The sequence below is a fragment of the Mixophyes fleayi genome, chromosome 4, assembly GCF_038048845.1.
Source record: "Mixophyes fleayi isolate aMixFle1 chromosome 4, aMixFle1.hap1, whole genome shotgun sequence".
In the NCBI taxonomy this organism is placed as follows: Eukaryota; Metazoa; Chordata; class Amphibia; order Anura; family Limnodynastidae; genus Mixophyes; species Mixophyes fleayi.
The window spans coordinates 283,049,423-283,074,304 of NC_134405.1; the positions used below are offsets into that span (position 1 = coordinate 283,049,423).

General features: G+C 41.0%; 1 protein-coding gene across 3 annotated transcripts in view; it reads right to left on the bottom strand.

Annotated features, from left to right (window-relative positions):
• KCNIP1 (potassium voltage-gated channel interacting protein 1) overlaps positions 1-24,882 on the bottom strand; it is a 692,067-nt gene that overhangs the window by 29,487 nt on the left and 637,698 nt on the right. The window lies entirely within an intron of this gene.

A 24,882-nucleotide genomic window follows, 5' to 3' on the forward strand; every position in this document is an offset into this window, starting at 1 on the left:
TTGGAATCAATATGTGTTAAAGTCCTTGGACATAATACATGATTTTGATGGTACACCACAAGGGATCAATTTATAAAATGTGTTCACAGAAAGAGACATGAAAAAAATGTCCAGTAAACCTGGTCCTGCTAAGACAGACAAAATTATAAAGAGGGATAAATAAAAGAGGAATTCTGATAATGTGTAAGTATCAATAAATAGACTAATTTCATGTTAACCCCTCCAGGATAACACATTGTCCGTGCACAAACCTCAAATTTAAAGGGCCTGAGTTGTCTGCAAAATAGTAGCAATTTACACTAAAGTAAGCTCACACTGAAATAGCATATTTGTGCCCATATGCAGAACCATGTGCATCTCGGGATGTATAAGGTTCAGGATTGACAGCAAAAGAGCAAGGGTTAAAATAGCATATTTATGTCCTTATGCAGGGACAAAAAGAGTCTGCATTAAAAGCATATGCTAAATGTTTATGGCAGGCATATTCACACTTAAACCAATCCAGAATGTAAATGTGTGTATAGTGTCAATTAAGCTCATTAGCGAATGAATTCTACTCTCATTTATCAATGAAATCGTATTAACCTGTGCTATATTAATGTCAGTGTGCATTTATGGTGCACTGCCACATTCTTATTACTACCTATTTATGTATTAGAAACATTTCAAATGTGTTTAGCTATGCAAAACACATACTTATTGTTTCAAAACAACAATAGTCTCACATGTAATTGCTTTATTGTCTGTGTGACGGGATGAGAAACTGCCACATCTGAAGAAAGGGTCAACCTCCTGGGAGTCTGGAGGAATTCTCACCCATTTCTCATAGAGGAGGAGTTTGGGCCTATTTAAGGGCTCAATTTCAGTTTATTCTTGACTTGTGTCTGGAATGGTTGGAAGTCTCACACCTCTCCACTGAAGGAGACAATATATGCTGAACTTTCTACATTGCTTTGGTTTGCTGTTCATGTATATTGCTATGTTATGCTGTGAATCCTCACAATAAAGCTCCTGTATGACCCCGATTTGCAAGTGAGTTGTTGTTACAACACCACAAAATATTAGTTTAACCCTGATTAACCAGTGCTATATCATCATCATCATCAACATTTATTTATATAGCGACAGCAAATTCCGTAGCGCTTTACAATTGGGAGCAAGCAATAATAAAACAATACTGGGTAGTACATACAGACAGAGAGGTAAGAGAACCCTGCTCGCAAACTTGCAATCTATGGGACAATGGGAGTTTGAAACACAAGGGCCTGTGCTACATCATATTGCACACTGAGCCAGCTAGAATGCAAAGGTAAAAGTATTGAGTGGGCTGTGTGTGTAGCAATGTTGGTCAGAGGGTTGTTGTCTTGTGTTAGCTGTGTAGAGGGTGATAATAGGGTAACCTAGGGAGATTAAGATGGTGGTTGAGGAAGATCATAAGCTTGTCTGAAGAGGTGGTGTTTCAGAGAACACTTGAAGGTTTGAAGACGAGAGGGAGGGAATTCCACAAAGTGGGTGCAGCCTGAAAAAAGCCCTATAACCGAGAATGGGAGGATGTGATGAGAGTGGAAGAGACGCAGATCTTGTGCAGAACGGAGGTGTCAGGTTGGGAGATATTTTGAGACAAGTGAGGAAATGTATGTCGGTGAAATTTTCTTGACGTTCTTGTATGCTAGTAGAAGAATTTTATTTTGGATTCGTTGAAATACAGGCAACCAATGTAAGAGACTGACAGAGTGGCTCAGCAGAGGAAGAACGGTTTGCAAGGAAAATCAATCTATCTAATCTGCGTGCAAAATAGATTGTAGGGGTTCATGTCTGACTTTGGGAAGAGCAGTAAGGAAGGAATTTCAATAGTCGATGAGGAGTGCATGAATTAAGTTTTTTGCGGTGTCTTGTGTGAGATATGTGCGTATTCTGGAAACCTAGACCTACACCTAGGCAGCGAGCTTGCGGGGTGGGATTTATGGTCATGTTATCAACAGAAATATAAATGTCAGGCAGGAAGCTTCTGTTTTTGGGTGTAAATATTATCAATTCAGTTTTTGAAAGAGTGAGTTTGAGTTGGCGAGAAGACATCCAAGATGAAATGGCAGAAAGACAGTCAGTAACGCGAGACAACACAGATGGTGAAAGATCAGGAGAGGATAGATAGATTTGTATATCATCCGCACAGAGATGACACTGAAATTCAAAGGAGCGTATTAGTTTTCCAAGAAAAGTGATGTAGATAAAGAATAGCAGAGGACCTAGGACTGAGCCTTGTGGTACTCCAACTGATAAAAGAAGCGGAGCAGAGGTGGATCCAGAGAAATTAACACTGAAAGAGCGATTAGATAGGTAGGATGAGACCAGGATATGACAATGCCTTCAAGACCTAGGTATTGTAGCGTTTGTATGAGGAGAGAGTGGTCAACAGTGTCGAATGCAGCAGAGAGATCCAGGAGAATTAGAAAAGAGTAATCGTTTTTACTGTGATCAAATCATTGACAACCTTGGTCAGCGCAGTATCTGTGGAGTGTTGTGAGCGAAAGCCTTACAGAAGAGGCTATATAAGCCTTTTTATCAAGGAAGACTATATTAGTAGAATTTGCACAATGATTATGGTGTTGTATGCTATTAAAGTACCCTCATATTATAGTATGATAGAAAGATATTAAATATGTTTCTTTGCTCATGGTTAAATTTCTTCACTTTTTTCCACCAATTCCTGTTTGTATTGCCCATTACCACTGATATGTGGGCAATAAACACTTTTCTCCTTCTTCTTTATTAACACCTTATTAGGTTTATGTATGTGTCACTGCAATGCAAAGATCTTAATCACACTGTTTACGAAAATTCCATTCCCTTAATTTGAACAAAATCATGCAAATTATTTTCAAGGAAGCAGTCAATGGTGATCAAAAATATAGTATTTATTATTGGTTTTTTTAAATCAAATTCAGATTATGTCCTCCAGTAACTCCAGGTGCAGGTTTTGGGTTTCTCAGTGCAGACCATGCACATATGCCCTCTGTCTCTAAACTGAGAGAGGTAGTTCCTCCTCACCAGTATCTGCGGGTGATACAAAGGTAACATATCAGTGTTGCAGCCATTATTTATTTTCAATAATTAAACATTCATAATTATACACTAAATATTTCATTTTGCTGAATGGCAGTTAGTTGTTTGAGGTTGGTGTTTTCTTTCTTTTTTATTTACTATATCGGTTTGGATTATGCAATTGTAAATTTAATATACACACAATGTATTGCGGTCAATCACCTAAAGATTACTGAATGCTTGACATATATGTAATTGTAATATTATATGAACAGTGCAAGGCAATGTATAAGGAGTTATAATAGGATCAAATGTCAAACAAGTTAAAGTAAATGGTGTAAAGTAAATGTATTGCGCTCAATACCACTTATAAAAACAATCAAATACAAGTGGAAGTATGGTATGACATAAAAGAGCAAACTGTAAATCAACAAAAATGTTATATAAAAATTAATATTAATCACACAAGCAGATAATAAACAATACAAATGACACCAGTTTGGTGCATAGGGATTATTAAAACAGAAGTCCAGATAAACAAATGTCCAAATAAAAGTGTCACATAAAATAAATCCTACACCAGCGGGTATAGATCCATGGATTGTATTATTAACTAAAAAACTACAGTCCAGATTCGTAGAAATGTTTCCACGATGGAGGTGAATACTGAGGATAAACCAGAATAGCTGAAAACTCACAATGGACCAGGTCACGGTGTGAGTGAACCTAGGGTACCTGAATCGGGATGTGTAGTTCCGGAGACCGCAATTCGGATGTGAAGCAGATAGTTGGCTAGCGATGGAGCTCATACGGTGTACTGAAACTGGATGGTACAGATGGAAAGACTGTCGTGCGTTCCACTGTGGAACGCAAAAACCTGAAGTCCTGTGACGTCAGCGGAAGTAGGTGTGTCACCAACACGTCTCACCTGCAGCGTAGATTTCTTCAGGGAATGTGAGAAGTGGGTAAAGCAGGGCCGGTGCTAGGGTCCATGGCGCCCTAGGCAAAATCGGCGCCCTCTCCCCCCCCCCCCCCCGCAAAAATCGGCGCCCTCCTCCCTCCTCCCTCCTCCCCCCCTCACCCCGTCTTTTCTTACCTTGTCTCACCACCGCCGCCTCTCTGCTCCGTCTCCTCCCCTCCACTCACTGACACTAGTGAGTGGAGGGGAGGAGACGGAGCAGAGAGGCAGCGGTGGTGAGCAATAGCCTCTTCCCCCCTCCCCATGCATCTGAATGCTGTGCGGCGGCCGTGACAGGTATAGTCAGCGGTCGCCGCACAGTTTTAAAATTAATTTCCAGTTCTGTGGCGCCCTCCAGAGCCCGGCGCCCTAGGCAAGTGCCTAACCTTGCCTAATGGGAGCGCCGGGCCTGGGGTAAAGTCATGATAAATTTCTATAAATGTAGCGTCTGTTGATTGAATAATTACCCAATAAAGTGTCAAAAGACATCGTTCGCTAAGCCTCATTATCTCATTAACAACTATCAGAGCACCACATCTAATATGCACACAGATGAAATTGTACATTAACTGAGTTATGCATTGTACATATAATAATATCAGCGGACCTGGCAAAGTGACTAAACATTTTAGTCTAAATAAAAAGTTTATGTAAACAAGAAACAGATGGAAATGTAATTAACTAAATTGTGCATTATACATGTAATAGTACCAGCGATAACTAGCAAAAATCAAACTAGTAAACCCACTTGAATAGATTAATCAATTAAACAAATTATGCTTAATCTTATTACAGTAATAAGAACAATATTCTAATCAAATGTCATACTGATTGTGGATATAGTGATAGAAATCACAGAATTTAAACATTAATAAAGGTTCTCATTACAAGTTTAAAGCAAGCTGTGAGAAAATGGGAGAAATATGAGCCAAATACTTCAATTAAAGAGGGTACTCAATATTAATGTAGATATTAATTTGGATATAGAACTAAACACTGGGTGACCCAGATGGCTAAATAGCCTAGAGTCAATTGTATTGAGATGTTAAGATCTACAGATGGTTAAATCTACAATAGGACTAAGTGTTAGTATATCTAGGATTGGAGCTGTCCTCAATATGAATAATTGTGATAAATAACGCTACTTAAACTAAACAACAATGTGAATGGTACATTGCCTCATGGTAAATAAGAGGTGATGCGCCCTGCCACTAATTATCCCCGTTTTGGGATTAATCTACTACATGTGTGCTACTGTACCAGATGTTCCCGGGAGGTCATCCATCCCGGTACTAGACCAGCTCCACTCTGCTTGGCTTCCAAGGTCGGTGGGGATTGGGCATTGCCAGGGTGGTAAGACCGTAGTCTACATGGAGATATTTTACCCAAAGGGACAAAGGGGCATGGGCACTAAGGAGTCACCAACTTATAACCAATATAGACATAATAATCCTAGATGATACTAAAGCACTAACTTACAATGAAACATTATACTCCACATTAAGTCCTCGTGGTGTTAGAGAATTAAAATAGAGGATCAATTTGGTTTCTTGTCTATCGATATTTTTTATGGGATCCCCTCCTCGCCAATTGTACACACTTAAAACCTAGGAATTTAAACCCTAAGGGTTCACAATTGTGTATGGTTTTAAAGTGGCTCAAAAGGTGGTGTTTTTAAAATCCATTTTTGATATTCTTGATGTGCTCACCAATTCTGACCTTCAAAGACCTGCTTGTTCGGCCGATGTATTGCTTCCCACATGGGCATTGTATAAGATAAATAAAGTTCTTGGTGTTGCACGTAATGAAATCTTTGATTGTGAACTTTCTATTATCGTGAGACGAAAAAAACCTCAGTTGTTCCTTGAGTGTTGTGTTGGGTGGTTCGACAATTGACGCATTTTCCACAATAATAGAATCCTGGTTTTTGTCCAATCTTGGTTAACCAATTGGTATGTGTGATATTGTCCTTAATGTGATTTTTAACTAAAACTTTCTTCAAACTTCCTTCAAATCTGCGCTTTTCTAAAAACTATTTTTGGTTCGGCAGGAATTAGGGGGCCTAAAATTTCATCCTTCTTTATGATGTGCCAATGTTTATGGATAATATGTTTTAAACGATTGGCTTCATTGGAATAATCTGAGACAAAGTATATCTGGTTATTCCCAGTTGTTTCATTATCAAGAGGGTTTATTTGTGTTGAAGTTTTAAATTCCAATAGTTGATCTCGGTTAGTATTTAGAAGTTTATCAAATGCTGTATCAATAATGTAGTTGTCATACTTTTTTTCTTGAAATTGGGACTTCAATTCAATACCTTGAATAATGTAATCCTGCATATTGGTGCAATTGTGTCTAATCCTTGTGAATTGGCTGAATGGGATGCTCCTAAGCCACTGCGGATGGTGATGACTGGTTGAAAGAATATGTCACTCACCAGACTGTGAGTGCTTCTTCCCGTATGTTTAGGAACCGTGGCCGTCCACCATCCTGAGGGTCTGCGCATGTGCAGCCCTTTCAAACCTTCAGTACATGTTCCTTTTAGTTAATTGGCTGATCAGGCAACACTCCCTATTTAAAGCACCTGCTGTCTATACCTCGTTGCCTGATCTTGGAGTCTCATTCCCCATGAGCCTCTGAAGGTGTTCCTGTGTTTCCTCGTGTATTCAGCCCAGCTGATTCCTGTGGTTCCCAGACCACTTCAACTCCCTTGTGGTTTCCAGACCACTTTAACTCCCCTGTGGTTTCCAGACCACTTCAACTCTCCTGTGTTTCATCGTGACTACTCCAGCTGATTCCTATCCGCTGCCTCCGTGCACTACAGTTACCAGCTCACTTCAACTCTCCCGTGTTTCATCGTGACTACTCCAGCTGATTCCTATCCGCTGCCTCCGTGCACTACAGTTACCAGCTCACTTCAACTCTCCCGTGTTTCATCGAGACTGCACCAGCTGATTCCTATCCGCTGTCTCCGTGCTCAACAGTTCCAGCTTACCTCAACTCTCTCGTGTTTCATCGTGACTGCACCTGCTGATTCCTATCCGCTACCTCCGTGTATCTGCAGTGTCCTGCTTATCGCTACCCTCCAGTACTCCTCGTGTCTGCAGCCAGCTGATCCGCTCTCCGTGCTCCTACAGTGTTCCTGCCTGTGTCAACTCGCCTGTCTGCATTGGATCAACGCTCCGCTGCTGTCTTCTCTGCCATACCACTTCTACTCTTCAGTGATCTCCAGGCGACCAGTCCTATATACTACTGCTTCCTGAGTATTGTTTCCATCGTTGCTGGTCTACCTACCTGTGCGCTGCACCTACTTGGATTCCGCTTCCATTTCCCTGGGACTTCGCATCCTGCCGGTCTCCTGCCGCTCAGGTATCCCTGCACTCCTTTCTGACAGCCTGCTCTTCTGAACCACGGTATGCATACTTATCATTGACTGTGCTCGTGTATTGCATACCTTGCTGGACTGAGTTGTTCTTCTCTGGAGTTGCCTATCCACTGAGACTATTGCCATCATTTGACTGTGTTACCTTGTAGTCTGGATAGTTCCTGTGACTTTGTATCTTTGTGCAGTGCTGTTCAGTTATTAATACTTTGTGCATATCATCGTGGGATCAAGTTCAGTGTGCCCGGGTATACTCTGCATTACATTTATCTCCCTGTGCTCCTCCTCACTTATATATTTCAGTGGTACAACTTGCTAGAGGCAGACCACTGATTCCTGTTCTTTGTGTCACCTGTTTCCAGTATCCTTCCACATAGCAGTGGTACAACTTGCTAACGCAGACCACTGACTTTCCGGATACCTCCACCTGGATTCCATTCCTTCACCTAGACAGCGGTACAACTTGCTAAACGCAGACCGCTGACTCTCATCACCTCCTCGTTACTTCTGGACATTCCTCCTCACTATAGCAGTGGTACAACTTGCTATCCGCAGACCACTGACTACCCTCACGTTTCCTTTGTCCATTCAGTTCCTCGTGTACTATTACTTATATATTACCAGTGCTGCTAGTCATAGACTTTCCACGAGCATTCTCTACCATCTGCTGTCTCCTGTTCCGTGATCACCCCGCTACCAGAGTACCATATTACCACCTATATTGCTCTGGTAAGTCCATCACCTGGTGATCCCTGGGTAAAGACTCCTAGTGCCCGTGACAGAATATAGCTATTGACATCCACTTGCTTCCTGTATGTTTTAGTTGCTAGACAATTATTTTGTATAAAGATTTCTAAATCAAGAAATTCTATAGATGACTGGCTATGATTAGCGGTGAATTGTAGACCGTAACTATTAGTATTAATGTGATTCAGAAATTGTAAAAGAGAAGATTCTGGCCCATCCCATATGATCAGGACATCATAGATGTACCTTCTCCAGAGCACTAGGTTTGCCTCCCTTATTTGGACATTTGTTTATATGGACTTCTGTTTTAATAATCCCTATGCACCAATCCCTGGTGTCACTGGTGTCATTTGTATTGTTTATTATCTGCTTGTGTGATTAATATTATTTTTTATATAAAATTTTTGTTGATTTACTGTTTGCTCTTTTATGTCATACCATACTTCCACTTGTATTTAATTGTTTTTATAAGTGGTATTGAGCACAATACATTTACTTTACACCATTTACTTTGACTTGTTTGACATTTGATCCTATTATAACTCCTTATACATTGCCTTGCACTGTTCATGTAATATTACAATTACATATATGTCAAGCATTCAGTAATCTTTAGGTGATTGAGCGCAATACATTGTGTGTATATTGGTTGCTTTACAGGGAGGGATTCCTGAGTACTGCTGCTCTTGTCGAATTTGGGGTTGAGCGCAGTTCCTTTCTATTTTCTTTGAATCGTAAATTTAAGGCTTATGTAGCAAAGCAACAATTAGACAGAGCTCTACTTAATAGAGCACAAGCCAATAAGGCTATCACAGAATATTGAGGAAACCTCTAGGAATTACACTACCTTTGTTTTACTTGTCTGTTACAGAATGTCATAAGGGTGCAGTTTGAGAACATTTCTGTTTTTTTCAGAATTTTCCCTATGAGCAAATGTATTTTTTCGGCGGCGGGGGGGGGGGGGGAGCGGGGGGTAACAAAATAGGTGAATACGTTCAATAATAAAGTTCCATTAATGCAAGTACCTACACACTCTATGAAGCTACACCTACACCATCAATTGCCTTGGCCGACATTGACTCATCTAAGGCCTACAGTGTTATGCCTACATAAAGAAACATGGTTTGCAAAGAGAAGAGGATGATACAATGTTCATTGCTTCCTCTTCTGACCCTACCTCCAAGCCCTCCTGTGTCCCCTTCTCTACTATTTCTTCAGGCCCCTCCTCCGCTACCGCTTGTTCAGTCCGCTCTTTGTGTTCCTGCTTGTGAGATAAAAAACAAAATAGTACGTTTTTTTTATTTGTAATCAATAACTACACAGTGCTGATGAACACTTATGTCCAAGGTAACATACTTTTAGTTTTTTTTTAAAGAAAGAACATCAACAAATAATGGACCGTTTTACTAAACTCTTCACATGATGTATGTCGTTTATTTTAATTTTCTTACAATAACCCTTGGGGTAACTTCCAGAGGGGAAGGCATAATAAATTACTCACAATAACTAATCCCAATATTATAATCATTTTTTCAATGTATATCTGTTGCTTAGAGATTTGAACCTATAATTTATCAATACCAATTACATAGTATATGGTTCACTTTTTGTTGAAGGGAAGGGGAGGACTGCTATCAATCACACATTATTCTAACCACTCTAATTCTGATCGATTATTTTCAGGAAATGTAATTGCTAACTTACCCTTTCTAATCTTCCTTTGCAGCTTGTCTATGAGATGGTGCAGACTCTTTAAGATGCCCCACTGACGTTCAAGTTGCCTGATGGAGCTTCTGGTCACCAACTCATGGTAAATAAACCATTTAGTGCTGTGTATAGCACCGGCAAAATCCACAGTGCTTTACAATTGGACACAAACACAGTAATAAAACAACACTGGGTAATACAGACATAGAGGTAAGAAGGCCCTGCTCGCAAGCTTACAATCTATGGGACAATGTGAGTTTGATACATGAGGTTAAGTGCTACATACTGCATATTGGTCCTGCAAGAATGCAAAGGTAAAACGTGATTAGTGATCCAGTCACACAGCAATGTTGGTCAGGGGATCAGAGGGTTGTTTTCTTGCGTGAACTGTGTAAAGAGTGGTAATAGGCTAACCTAGTGGGGTAAAGAGGATGGTTGAGGAATATTATAAGCTTGTTTGAACAGTTGAGTTTTCAGAGAATGCTTGAAGATTTGAAGACTATAGGAAAGTCTTATTGTGCAAAGGAGGGAATTCTACAAATTGGGTGCTGCTCTAAAAGTCCTGTAACCAGGAATGGGAGCATGTAATGAGTGTGGATGACAGACACAGATCTTGAGCAGAGCAGAGATGTTGAGTTGGGAAATATCTTGAGTCAAGTGAGATTAATGTTGGTGCAGTTTTGTTGATGGCCTTGTATGTTAGTAAAAGTATTTTATATTAAATTCGGTAAAAAACAGGCAACTAATATAGAGACTGACAGAGTGGCTCAGCAAAGAAAGAAAGATTTACAAGAAAAATCAATTTAGCCTCTGAGTGCATTATAGATTGTAGAGGTGAGACTCTGATTTGGGAAATTGCAGTGGACAATGCGGGAGATGATGAGTGCATGATAAAAGTTTTTGCAGTGCCTTGTGTGAGATATCTGTTTATTCTGGAAATGTTTTTTAGATGTATGCAACATGATTTAAATATAATTTTTAAGTGGAGAGAGCAAAGGATAATTTTAAATCAAGGATCACACCAAGGCAGCGAGAAGAGTAAAAGAGAGTAATGGTTTCTAGTATTATCAGTGATCAAATAATTAACAATCTTAGTCAACACAGTTTATGGAGTGTTCAGAATAAAAGCTTGACTGAAGAGGATACAATAGGTTGTTTGCAGAAAGAAATTGAGAAGTTTGGGTGAGAATTTTGCCGTTTCAGAATAGGAGTAATCTCTGCATGTTTGAATAATGACAGAAAGTTTCCAGTAGAAAGAGAGAGATTACAGATTTTAGGTAGAGGTGGAATGAGCACAAGAAGACAGGAATCTACCAATTTGTGTGACAATAGGATCAAGAGGAAAAAAGGCAGAGTAGGAAGATAAGAAGAGTTTAGATACTTCATCTTCATTTGAGCAATCAACAAAGAGAGGTTGTTAGAGGGTGCTGGGAAGGGATTGAGCTCATTGTTTTTCAAGAAAGATGATACCATTTGAAGTCAGATCTTAGAAATCTTGTCCTTTTAGTACCAAGATAGAATGAAACAATATACTGTACATGTTTTATTACACTCACAACTGAAGTATTGTTGAATCACATAATCTCTGAAAGTCATATTTTACTGACAGGGCACAGGATTAAAATGGATGTTGCTTCTTGGCCAGCAAGCTTGACTTACTCCTCGAGTGGCACCCCATGCCTAATAGCGACGTTATCAAAAATGGCACACAGAGCAATACTATTGCACACAAAACCCATAGCATACACGAGGGCTCCTCCAGACCGATGAAGACAACAAAAATGGGGTTTTAGGAATCCAAAAGTTTGTTTAAAACTGACCTGCTCAAGGCTTATGCAGAACTGTATGCAACCTGGTGCTCTGTGGCTGGATTTAGTATAGTAGTGAGTAACCAAGGTTAGAGAGGGTAGGTAATTACAGATGGGACAAAGTATATGTGAAAGACCATGATTCTCCAAAGGCTATCTGCAAAGTGAATTTATCTTAACATAGAAGGAGCATTGTGACAACTAAAGTGATGTATGATGAGTAATACTGACATGACCAAAGTCATGTTCAGAAAATGTATGAAAATTTGCATTCATACCTAATAGCCATGCGTTTCCACCTTATAAATGGAAAGTATAGGGCAACACAGATGTGGAATGTGAGCAGCCAGAGGGAAATAGTGAACCCCTATCCCTAGACAAAATAGGATATAATAGAAAGTACCTCGGCGCTAGAACATAAATTGTATAGTGTGTTTAATGGTACACAACAGACATACTTCTACTTATTATACCGACTGTGTTCATTTACTTGCAACGCAAATAAGGAATCTATAAACCCTACATCTACCAAATCACACGCGATTGTCTCGGATCAACGAAAGCTTCTAAAGAAAACCCGACAAAACACTCAGCCCCGGCCCTTCCTATCTATTCACAGACCTCAGTTACGCTGCAGGCGCTCGTAGGAGCTACAGAGAATTGCTGGCGGTGTTAGAAAGAGGGATTGCCAACCGGGAACTCGGAGCTGGTTGATCCGCACCACTTTCATTCATTCATTCATTATTTTTTCAGTTTGCTAAATAGACCTGTCAGATTTATACATGGAGAAACCACGTTGAAATACAGGTGGTACCAATGCATTTTTCTTAGCATGCTAGGAAAATACTACATGTGGCAAAAAATACTAGGAAGCTTTATTTGTACACTGTATTTTAGAGTTCAGCTAGGACTGATGGCTATCAGTATGACTGGCAATTGAGCTGTGCAATATTAATGTCAATGAGGCATGTGAAATTGTATATAGAACTAGAGAATCAGTTGCTGGGCACTAGCCTTCATTGAGGAAGATTTTTTTTTTAACAATAAATTGTGCATGGGCAGGGAGCTTGGGCAGAGAGATAGAGGACAAGTACCCATGTAGTGGCCAGAAAAGTTATTTAAAACAACAAATTATGTGTATGGCTTTCATGTGTCCTGATTATGCCAGGATAGTCCATTTTCCCCCAAAAAATGTTAAGCTCGTAATACTATTTCTCATAGCAACAATTTTTCCCATAACTTGAATTCCTGATGAAGCCAAATTAAGAGGGAATTTTTTTATATAACTGATTGACCTTAATTGAGACCTGTCGAAGTCAGCAAATTGGATAAAGTCATTTCAATTAATATCGAGCAAACTTGGTTGTCTTTGTCTGAAAATATGCGTAGAGCACGCTACGTCGTGGAAGGGCGTGTCCAGCCGCAACATGTGGCAATAACAGTTTTTACACTTTTGTATACATTCGCACAAACACACGTTTGTAAATAGTACACATTAATTGTAGTTGCAACACATAGTTATTTATGTCGAAATATAGTAGCGTTTATGTGTAATATTATAAGTTATATGCATATTGGTAATGCATATGGTACAGGCTAAAGGAATTGTGTCATGTCTGGTATCATATTAATCCCCTTTACATCAGCAGCTGTCCGGGTCATTCGGTGAAGAGATCGCACATTGCATACTCTAGTTATTGATGTTAGGGAATAAACCTTTAATATGATGCTGACTATAAAATGCTAATGGACTAGTTGAAACTGGAGTCTTGGCAGGAAAAACGGAGTACATCCCCTGGAGAGATGACCCCCACCTTTGGATTCTTTAGTTTGAACTAGCCTATGATCTGCAACCCCCTGGACCTTCCTGAAGCCTGGACCAATAGAAGCAAGCCACACCATCTGCATTGTTTTACTGTATTTCTGTTTACATATAAGCAGGAGCTTTTTATCTAGTGTTCAGTCACCTTGACCACAGACTTCAGACCTGAATGACTGTTCACTGGATCCAGAGCGCTTGCGATAAGTAACGGCTGTACTTATTATTATTATTCTGCTTGAATTATTCTGCTTCTTTTTGAGAATAAATATTTGTGCGTTGGAAACACAAATCGAGATTCGGCAATCGTTATTGGATAGCGAAAAAACGTGCATAACAATTTGGGGGCTCGTGCGGAGGTTACGTTACCGGACGATACGCAAAACCAACGGATTTCGGTTCCGCAAAAAAGGGTGGAGACGCGTCAAATACGGGCAAGAACGCAATGTGTTAAAAACCTGATATTTACTCTGTGTTGTGAAACCGAATGTCCGTTTTGCATAATCTGAAGGTGCGCTAACTTGAATCTAGGGACAAAAGAGAAAACTGCTTCTTTTTATTGTCATATTGCATTTTAATATATGGTATTGCTTAGCGTATGTGTACTTCCTGTCTAGCGTATGTGAACTTCCGGTAGATTTGCCACGTGTTCAAACAATCGTTTTGATAGCTATTATACATGCATAGTATAATCACTTGTGAAAACCTCTGAAACGTTATTACTATTGTTGGGAACTTTTGATTTTCTGCGCAGAAAAGGTGTATATTGTGTAATTTTGTGATGTAGATACACTGATTTATTGTGGATTGTGCTCAGTTGCTGTCTGACGAGGCAGGTTGCCCAACTGAAGGAAGGTATACGGGGCAGGTATTGAGCAGAACAGAGGGAAGCGCACTACGAATATGTATAGGTAAAAGCAGCAGAATATCAGGTTAGTCCAACCTGAGATAGAGCATTAATACAGTAATATTCTGCGCTAGACCTAAATATGGATTAATATAGATCAGCCTAATGTGGTAAAAATGCCTTTATCAACTGGTATTAAATATACATTTGGTGGATTACAGGACATATGAATCATATACAGGGGTGTAAATAGACATCATATATACATCATAAGTACATCATATATATTGAACATATTCATATAAAAAATCTAGGGTACAATGATCCAATAGTACTGGAAAGGGAGTGGAGCAGACGGTAAAATAATATTGAGCAGATTAGAGTCCTGCGGATGTAGGGTATCCAGAAATGTATGATCCAGATAGGAGGGGGAGGAGGGGAAAAGAAAACAACGACAGTTGCATATGAAAAACAGTCTCCAATAGTCCAGCACAATAAATAAAATAAAAATGATTAAAATGAACAAAATAATGTCCAGCGGAGGAGTAAAGGGGTAATATTACTTGCGCTTGAGCCAATCCAGGATGCAGCGGAGATCCTGATGTAGCGATGATAAACCTGGTGTAATCCGTGTGGGGTCCAAACCTAAGATAGGTGATCCTCGCGAGGATTATTCAGTGTATAATCCAGAGGCCGAGAGAATGGATAGTTTGGAGAGCAGAGTAGCGAGCGGGATGTCGGCGTGCGTGCCAGCTGTGGAACGCACGCTTCCTGACTGTCACGACCGGATGTGCACAAACCGGAAGTGATGCGTGATAGGCCGACGCGTTTCGTCACCTAGGTGACTTCTTCAAGGCAGTGATGTATGTGTAGGGGAGGGCGAGTCTTATATACGCTGTGTTGGAGTATTCAGATCTTCTGAGTCACATGTTCTTATGTGATTGGCGTTTCAACGTAATCTGTCCTTTACCGTTGATAAGTGTAGATTGATCAAAAATGGAAATACAACATAACAAATGTACATGTCTCCAGAGGACTTTGTTGTATGTAATACTTATATAAACCAGAGTGCAAGAGTAATCTATATTTAAGCACACTTTAGTAAACTCACATCATAGTAATGTTATGGATGTATAAATGCGGGATACCGCATGATATGTATAGGGAGGAGGGGGGGGGGAAAGGAGAGGGAGAAACTGACTGTTCCTGATGTTTAAGGTGCAGTTTGGGTCATGTGTCTCACATATCTCCAAATGTGGAGTTGAGTGTGTATGTACAGAGATATAGCCATAATGATTGTGTATACGTGTATTGATACATATATATAAATATATAGATAAAGCAGAATTAGACATCTATGTCCATATATAGATGGATGGGATGTGGATGGTATATATGTTTACGATTAGGAAAGTGATCAATGACTTCAATTAAAGAGATACAGTATAATGGGAGTGTTATACTTCTGCACTCATCTAATGTATCGTTATTAGAACAGATGGATAAAATATATAAATAGATGGTTGACAATAAGTGGCTGGTATTTTCACTCTGATGATGGTGCATTACTAGCAATCATACGGGGGTGTTAGTTCCGTTATGAGTTAGCGTCTGTTCTCTGTCACTAGGTAGGGAGATTAACTCTACAGATTGCGCACCAGATATCGAACTCAATATTAAGTCCTTTGGGAGTCTGGGTGGCGAAGAATTGGCGAGGTGGAAATCTGACCAAAAATATCAACAAAGAAGAACATAGATGGATTTTTCAACTAGATACCCAGACTCCCAAAGGACTTAATATTGAGTTCGATATCTGTAGCTGTCTGTGAAACTCATCACGTACGGCAAGGTCAGATGCGCACCGTGCTGACATACCACACAGTCCATGCCCGATCCCACCCGAACTCGGAGGCGATACTGTGTAGGCCTGACAAGTACCCATTGTGCGAACGATGGAGAATATCAGGTTCAGCACGGTGCGCAATCTGTAGAGTTAATCTCCCTACCTAGTGACAGAGAACAGACGCTAACTCATAACGGAACTAACACCCCCGTATGATTGCTAGTAATGCACCATCATCAGAGTGAAAATACCAGCCACTTATTGTCAACCATCTATTTATATATTTTATCCATCTGTTCTAATAACGATACATTAGATGAGTGCAGAAGTATAACACTCCCATTATACTGTATCTCTTTAATTGAAGTCATTGATCACTTTCCTAATCGTAAACATATATACCATCCACATCCCATCCATCTATATATGGACATAGATGTCTAATTCTGCTTTATCTATATATTTATATATATGTATCAATACACGTATACACAATCATTATGGCTATATCTCTGTACATACACACTCAACTCCACATTTGGAGATATGTGAGACACATGACCCAAACTGCACCTTAAACATCAGGAACAGTCAGTTTCTCCCTCTCCTTTCCCCCCCCCCCCCTCCTCCCTATACATATCATGCGGTATCCCGCATTTATACATCCATAACATTACTATGATGTGAGTTTACTAAAGTGTGCTTAAATATAGATTACTCTTGCACTCTGGTTTATATAAGTATTACATACAACAAAGTCCTCTGGAGACATGTACATTTGTTATGTTGTATTTCCATTTTTGATCAATCTACACTTATCAACGGTAAAGGACAGATTACGTTGAAACGCCAATCACATAAGAACATGTGACTCAGAAGATCTGAATACTCCAACACAGCGTATATAAGACTCGCCCTCCCCTACACATACATCACTGCCTTGAAGAAGTCACCTAGGTGACGAAACGCGTCGGCCTATCACGCATCACTTCCGGTTTGTGCACATCCGGTCGTGACAGTCAGGAAGCGTGCGTTCCACAGCTGGCACGCACGCCGACATCCCGCTCGCTACTCTGCTCTCCAAACTATCCATTCTCTCGGCCTCTGGATTATACACTGAATAATCCTCGCGAGGATCACCTATCTTAGGTTTGGACCCCACACGGATTACACCAGGTTTATCATCGCTACATCAGGATCTCCGCTGCATCCTGGATTGGCTCAAGCGCAAGTAATATTACCCCTTTACTCCTCCGCTGGACATTATTTTGTTCATTTTAATCATTTTTATTTTATTTATTGTGCTGGACTATTGGAGACTGTTTTTCATATGCAACTGTCGTTGTTTTCTTTTCCCCTCCTCCCCCTCCTATCTGGATCATACATTTCTGGATACCCTACATCCGCAGGACTCTAATCTGCTCAATATTATTTTACCGTCTGCTCCACTCCCTTTCCAGTACTATTGGATCATTGTACCCTAGATTTTTTATATGAATATGTTCAATATATATGATGTACTTATGATGTATATATGATGTCTATTTACACCCCTGTATATGATTCATATGTCCTGTAATCCACCAAATGTATATTTAATACCAGTTGATAAAGGCATTTTTACCACATTAGGCTGATCTATATTAATCCATATTTAGGTCTAGCGCAGAATATTACTGTATTAATACGGGGCAGGTATACTGAGTGCGAAAACAAAGGGGGTTTTCGCAAAGCGCCAGCAATAGATCGCAAGGTTTACTGCTAATTAGTACTAGTAAGCGGTGTGATCTAACCGCACGGTAAGGACAACCATGAATGTGAATTGGGAGAGCAGCTTGGAGGAATTATATTGGAAAGGCTGGCTGATTGTATCGACTTTGTGCTACCAGTGATAATAAACTCAACAGATTTTGTGATAGAGCCAGGGTATCGAGAAGCTGATAGCCCTGGGGCCCACAGTGATATTTCTGTGTTAAGGGTCCTCGTCTGGTGCGAAAGGAAGCGAGTGGACGTGGCTTGCGGAAATACGTCCACGGCCATTAAAGGTCTCTAGCGGTAGATTGCTTGTAGCAAAGGGTTGAAAGTGTTTGCTGGAAGGGACAGAGTACTGCGGTATTATCTGTGGTCCGCATAAAGGGTATTGTTCAACATGGGTGCTAAGCATACGCTAGATATGGTCAATGTGCTGCCTAAGGAAGGGCCTATTGGTTCAGCAAGATTTCTTATGTGTAAGAAATATGGTGCATACGCAACTGCGTATTGCGACACGTGGGTCAAGATGACCAAGGATTGTGTTAGGCCTTTCCCAACAATAGGGAGTTTTAATGCAGAGGTACTAAATAATGTAAAAGATAAAGTGTGGTTGATTAAGTCAACGAAAGTGAGAAATAAACATAATGATTGTTTGAAATTGTGGCAAATGTAAGGCAACACGTGGCAGGGAAGCGAGTGCACAGCGGAAGTAGGCGTGGCGAGAGGCGTGCGCCCAGCGGAAGCAGCCGTTGAGAAGCGTGGAGAACTCAGCGCAAGCGCGCCCCCGCCACCCTATGTGGCGGGAGGAGTAAGTACAGCCATTATTAAAAATTAAAAAAAGGAATTTGCTAAGTTATATCCTGTTTTAAATCAGTTTAAAACAAGTGTTTCCGAAGAAGAGGATGAACCCACTGTAATTTCAGCCATTGCTCATGCTGTTAATATGCCTAGAGGTTCAGCGTAAGTATGGAAAGGGGGCAATGGCTGAGATAGGTGAGAGTAGTATTACCACTAGGAGGGATAACATCCAAAGTACTGAAGTAGTTAATCCTGAAAATAGTGAACCGGTGGGTACGTATGCTGTCCGCACAATATCAGTTCCCAATGGGAAGGCGGATAAGGATGGTGTAGTTCCTTTAAGAAATGTTACAATGCATTGTCCTTGGACTAGATCAGAATTACGTTCCATTATGACTGAATTCCCAGATCCTAGAAAAGCGTTGGCTAAGTGTCAGAAGTTTGTTAAAGACTTGCACACGAACCAACCAATAAGGATTGGCGTGTAGTGTTGAGGGCATGTCTTCCTCCCAATACTAACATACAAAAATGTATTAAAGATTGTTTGTTGAAGGGAGACGACACCTTGACATTTGAGGTGAATCAAGAGAATATAGAACAAATTGTCACACATTTAGCCATCTATTTTCCAGTAGTAGTAAATTAGAGTAAAATTTTCACCATTAAACAAAAAGATAGTGAATCAGCATTGGATTACTTCACTAGAGCCATAGCAGCGATAAAACGGTTCACTGGGATATCAAACATAGGTGAGGAACCACATCACAGGGAGGTATAGCTGTATGAGTACTAATGGATGGTCTTAGGGAAAATTTAAAAACCAGAGTGCAAACCTCATTACCTAATTGGAGAGGCATCACAGTATATTCTCTTAGGGAGTCTGCTGTGGAGCATGACAAAAATGTCTTTAGAAAAAAGGAAGAGAAGAGTGATAGGTTAATGACGGTAAGTATACAGGCTCTAGAGGGAATGCATACACGACCACCAGCATACAACCCACATAACAAGAAACATAAAATAATCAGGTGTTTCAACTGTAACGAAGAAGGACATTTCATGAGAGATTGTAAAAAGGAAAGACACAATACACATAGGGGTGGGTCACGTAAATATCCTCCAAGGAGGAATTCACATAGACTAGAAGACTCACACCTGCCCGCGCATGTTATAGCAGCAAATGCTGTGCGGGAAAGCGATAGCGCTAGGGGTCAGGTCATACTTGTAGTCTACAGCCAGTGAGGTTAACTGAGAGTCTGAGAGAAGAACCAACAATGATAGTTGACATAGCTGGTAGGAAACAAACTTGTCTTGTAGATACAGGGGCGGCCAGATCTGTGATAACCTCTCTCTTCAATCTACAGGTGACCAGTATAACTATTCCAGCTATGGGGGTAACGGGAAGAGTGTTACATTATCCTTTAACTAAACCCACAGAAGTTACTATCGGGCTCCTGCATACCAAGCATTCTCTTGGCTGCAGCAGCTCCTACTAACTTGCTGGGAAGAGACTTGTTATGTAAAATGGGATGTTTCATATACTGTACCCCAGATGGTGTATTCCTAGATATACCAGAGAAGGTCGTGCATGAGGTACAGGATAAATTGGACACCCCTCAAAGGTTAATGTTGCACTCTACCGTTATAGAACAAAGTCCATCTCAAGTAAAGGGGATGTTGCTGGAAATACCGGGGTCCCTATGGACCAGAGATGGACAGGACACTGGATTGATGGCAAATGTAGCTCCTGTGATGGTAAATCTAAAAAGTGGTAGGATAGCTCCAAACATCCCACAGTATTCATTAAAACCAGAGGTGGAACTAGGGGTATATCCTGTTATTGAGAGGCTGTTGCAACAAGGGATTTTAATTTGTACATCCAGCACAGCAAATAGTCCCATTTTCCCTGTGAAGAAGAGTGGGGGGAGGGGCTATAGATTAGTCCAGGACTTAAGGGGAATTAATAAAGTTGTTGAGAGCCAATTCCCCGTAGTGCCCAATCCAGCTGTCATCCTCATGCAGATTCCACCGTCTGCTAGTCATTTTACTGTCATTGATCTATATTCTGCTTTCTTCTCAGTCCCTCTTCTCCCTGACTGCCAATACCTTTTTGCATTCTCCTACCTGGGGGTGCAATATACATGGACCAGACTGCCCCAGGGGTTCATTGACAGCCCCAGTATTTTCTCCCAAGCCTTACATTACTGTTTACAATCCTTCCAACCAAGCAATGGGTCTGTTCTAATTCAATATGTGGACGATTTGTTGTTGTGCGCTGATTCTTTTATGTCATGTTTACATGATACTAAATTGTTGTTGCCCCATCTCTCACAAACAGGGCACAAGGTGGCAAAGGACAAGTTACAGCCATGTCAGACTAAGGTCAATTACTTAGGACACTGTCTCACCCAGGGGCTAAGACACTTGACAACGGACAGAATTGAAGCTATACAACACATGACTCTGCCGCAGAGTCAGAAGCAAATTCGTACCTTCTTGGGGATGTGTGGATACTGTAGATCCTGCATCCCAGGTTTTTCTATTCTGGCATTACCATTGCAAGAGCTAGTCTCTTCCTCAAAACCAGAACGTGTCGTACACACAGAGGAGTCAGAGCAAGCGTTCTTTAATCTCAAAGATAGTCTGACTAGAGCACCTGCATTAGGAATATCTGATTATGAAAAGCCTTTCGAGCTATACTGTACGGAAGCTGATGGTTGTGCAGCAGGTGTCCTCACACAGAAACATGGTGACGCTAGCAGACCGGTAGCATACTACAGTGCACAATTGGACAATGTGGCAAGATCACTCCCAACATGTCTCAGAAGTATAGCAGCAACTGCTCTTCTGGTAAGTAAGAGCTAGGACGTAGTATTAGGACATGATTCAACTGTCTACACACCCTATGCTGTATCAGCTCTGTTAAATTCAGCTCAAACCAGACATGTCTCTTCAGCTAGATTCACAAAATGGGAACTAGCTCTGATGGCACCCTCAAACATCACCATCAAACGATGTAGCACCTTAAATCCAGCTACATACCTTCCATATGTGTCTCAAGAGACACAAAGGGTGGGATGTGAGGAGACTCTGGGTAGTGATGAGTTTGGCAAGAGTACTGATATGCATGATTGTATGGAGTACCTGAACCAGACCTTACTGCAAGGCCCGACATATGTGACACCCCCTTAGAAAATGTAGATTTTATGTTTTATACAGATGGAAGTTGTCATAGACAGACAGAGACGGGAGAACTATGTACTGGTTATGCTGTTGTAGACGATCAGGATGTTGTAGAAGCTAGACCCCTTGGCCCACCTCACTCAGCCCAGGTGGCTGAACTAGTAGCATTAAGGAGAGCTTGTAAGTTGGCAAAGGGTAAGTCAGCTAATATATATACTGACTCTAGGTACGCCTTCGGGATAGTGCACAATTTTGGGGCCCTTTGGCATCTTAGAAACTTTACGACAGCAGCAGTCATGCCAGTGGCACACTCACAACACATAAAATTATTTTTGACAGCGATACAGTTACCCAGGACAGTAGCCATCATAAAATGTAAGGCCCACACTTCTGAAAAAGACCCGGTGTCATTGTACAACAACAGGGCGGACAAAGCTGCTAAATGGGCAGCAGGGCAACCTGTGACTGTATCGACCTAGACTATGATGATTTTTCAGACATTAGACATGCAGAAATTAATTGAAATGCAAGATTTGTGTTCCCTGCAGGAAAAGGCGGTCTGGAAGGCGAAGAGATGTGGTCAAGAGTCCTCAGGACTCTGGAGAGATGGACAAGGTAAGCCTGTAGCTCCCAGAACATACTATCCAAGCCTGGCTGAAGCAGCACACGGTCTGACTCACCTGGGTAAAGAAGGTATGTGCAAACTAGTGAGAGCATACTGGTGTGCTCCTGGATTTTCCTCTCAGGCTAGTAAGAAGGCAAACTATTCCAACTGAGCCATCACACATCCCTCCTACAGACGGACCTTTTCAGGTAATACAAATTGACTATATCCAATTACCACCTTGCAGGAATCTAAAGTATGTGTTAGTATGTATTGATGTGTTTTCCGGTTGGGTAGAAGCATATCTGGCAGCCACTAATACTGCTGTGTTCACTGCAAAGAAAATTATACAAGAGTTTGTGTGTAGGTTCGGTATCCCTAGAATCATCGAAAGTGATAGGGGTACCCACTTTACTGGTGATATCTTCCAAAATATGTGTAAACTCATGGGAATCAGTAGCAGACTTCACACCCCTTACCGACCACAAGCCAGTGGTAAGGTGGAAAGAGTAAATGGTACTATTAAGAACAAGCTCGGTAAGATAATGGCTGAAACTGGGTTGGCGTGGCCTGAAGCTTTGCCACTAGTCCTCCATAGCATCCGAACCACTCCTAGACCTCCTCTTAATCTGTCCCCCTTTGAGATACTGTTTGGCCGACAACCTCATTTGATCGTGAGTCCGCAAGACGACTTAAAGTGTAATAATGAAGTGACTGTACAATATCTTATAAAAATGAGCAGACAGCTAAAGCAACAACAACAAAAAATAAAAATGCTGTCACCTGGTATGCCAGAAACGAACTGTCATGATGTTGAACCTGGGGACTATGTTATGATCTGCAATTTCTTACACTCAGGTTGTTTAACAGACCGTTGGGAAGGCCCATACCAAGAGCTGCTGACCAGTACCACATCGCTGAAGGTTGCAGAGAGAGACACTTGGGTCCACTCCACCCACTGCAGGAAAGTCAGTAACCCAGAGAAAGTGCGAGACAAAGCTAAGACTGACAACACAGATCTGTCACTCGTAAACCTGTTCCAGGAGATCTAAAGCCTGCAGTCAAGACACCTGAGCCAGCGACGTTGCCTCAAAACTATCTTTCCAGCAATGGAGTGGCGGTTTTTGTTTTTCTTTTGTTCCAGGATTTTTCTTGTTTTTACTTTTTATAGGACACCTTATTTTTGAGACGGAGAATGGAGGACAGAGGAAGGTTCTGGTAGTGATACCAATGAAATGGATATTGAGGAAAAGTTACTAGAATACTCAAAGCAGCTCATTATCAAGCTTGGTCCAGGGGTTATGAAAAGGTCTGCTAGCTCTGGATCTCGGAGACAGTGTGAGGGGCTATTATCTGATGACTATTGTATCTGTAAGTTCTGTGACTCCCTAGTTGAAGAGATGTGCATCCAACAATGCCAGTCCACTGGTAATCTGGACATGGGCGGGCATCTTCTGGAGGATTATCACTCCTTAGTGGGTAAGGTTCTAAACCAAACTGAGTGCTGGGTGTGCTCTCATGTACCTCAGGGACAACATAACATAGGACTAGTGCCGTTCCCACTAAACATCTCTGAGGTGCTCGAATTAAGGGGAGGGAGGCCCACAGAAGGGAAGTACAATAACACTAGGTCCCCTAGTCTGAAGCTTCGACAATACTCCTTAGACAGATCTTTAATGTGCCTGAATATCTCTCATGCAAATCGTCTGGAGAATTGGGAAGCTGACCTATCAGATCAGACAATGGCTCGGCACACTCATTTTGGAGGGAGACTTGCAAGGTCACCAATAGGCAGGAATGTTGATGGACACCACAAATTAGGGCGTGTAACTAAACATAAGAGAGTATCCATTGGAAAGGTCTCTACAGGTAATTGTAAGATTGTCATCCATGCTGACACGTGTCTTGAACAAATGGAGACATTAGGCAGGGGTAGTTTTGTCAAAACCTTATGTGATATAATTAATGGACATACTGTTCCTTATGTTCTCCCTGATGATGTGTACTTTGTTTGTGTGAGAAAAGCTTATTCCTGGATGACTCCGAGTTCCAAGGGTTTGTGTTTCTTAGGTAAACTGGTTCCTGAAATCATGACTATTACTCATGAAGAAATGGTTGGTATTCACAAGGATACATCCACACCATACATACGCACACAGTATGTACACCGTGGCAAGAGAAATATGATTCCTGGTGAGGAACCCAAAGCTACAAAATTGATTAGTGAAACCGCTGGATTTCAAGTAATGGTTGCTCTAGATCTCACCAGGACTGCTCGGGGAACAATCAATTTTAAATATATTCAAGACCTAGCTAAATTGACAGACAATATCACTGAGATGTATGATGACACTTTCAGATATACTGGAAGGGAGCAACAAGTGTACAAGAGGGA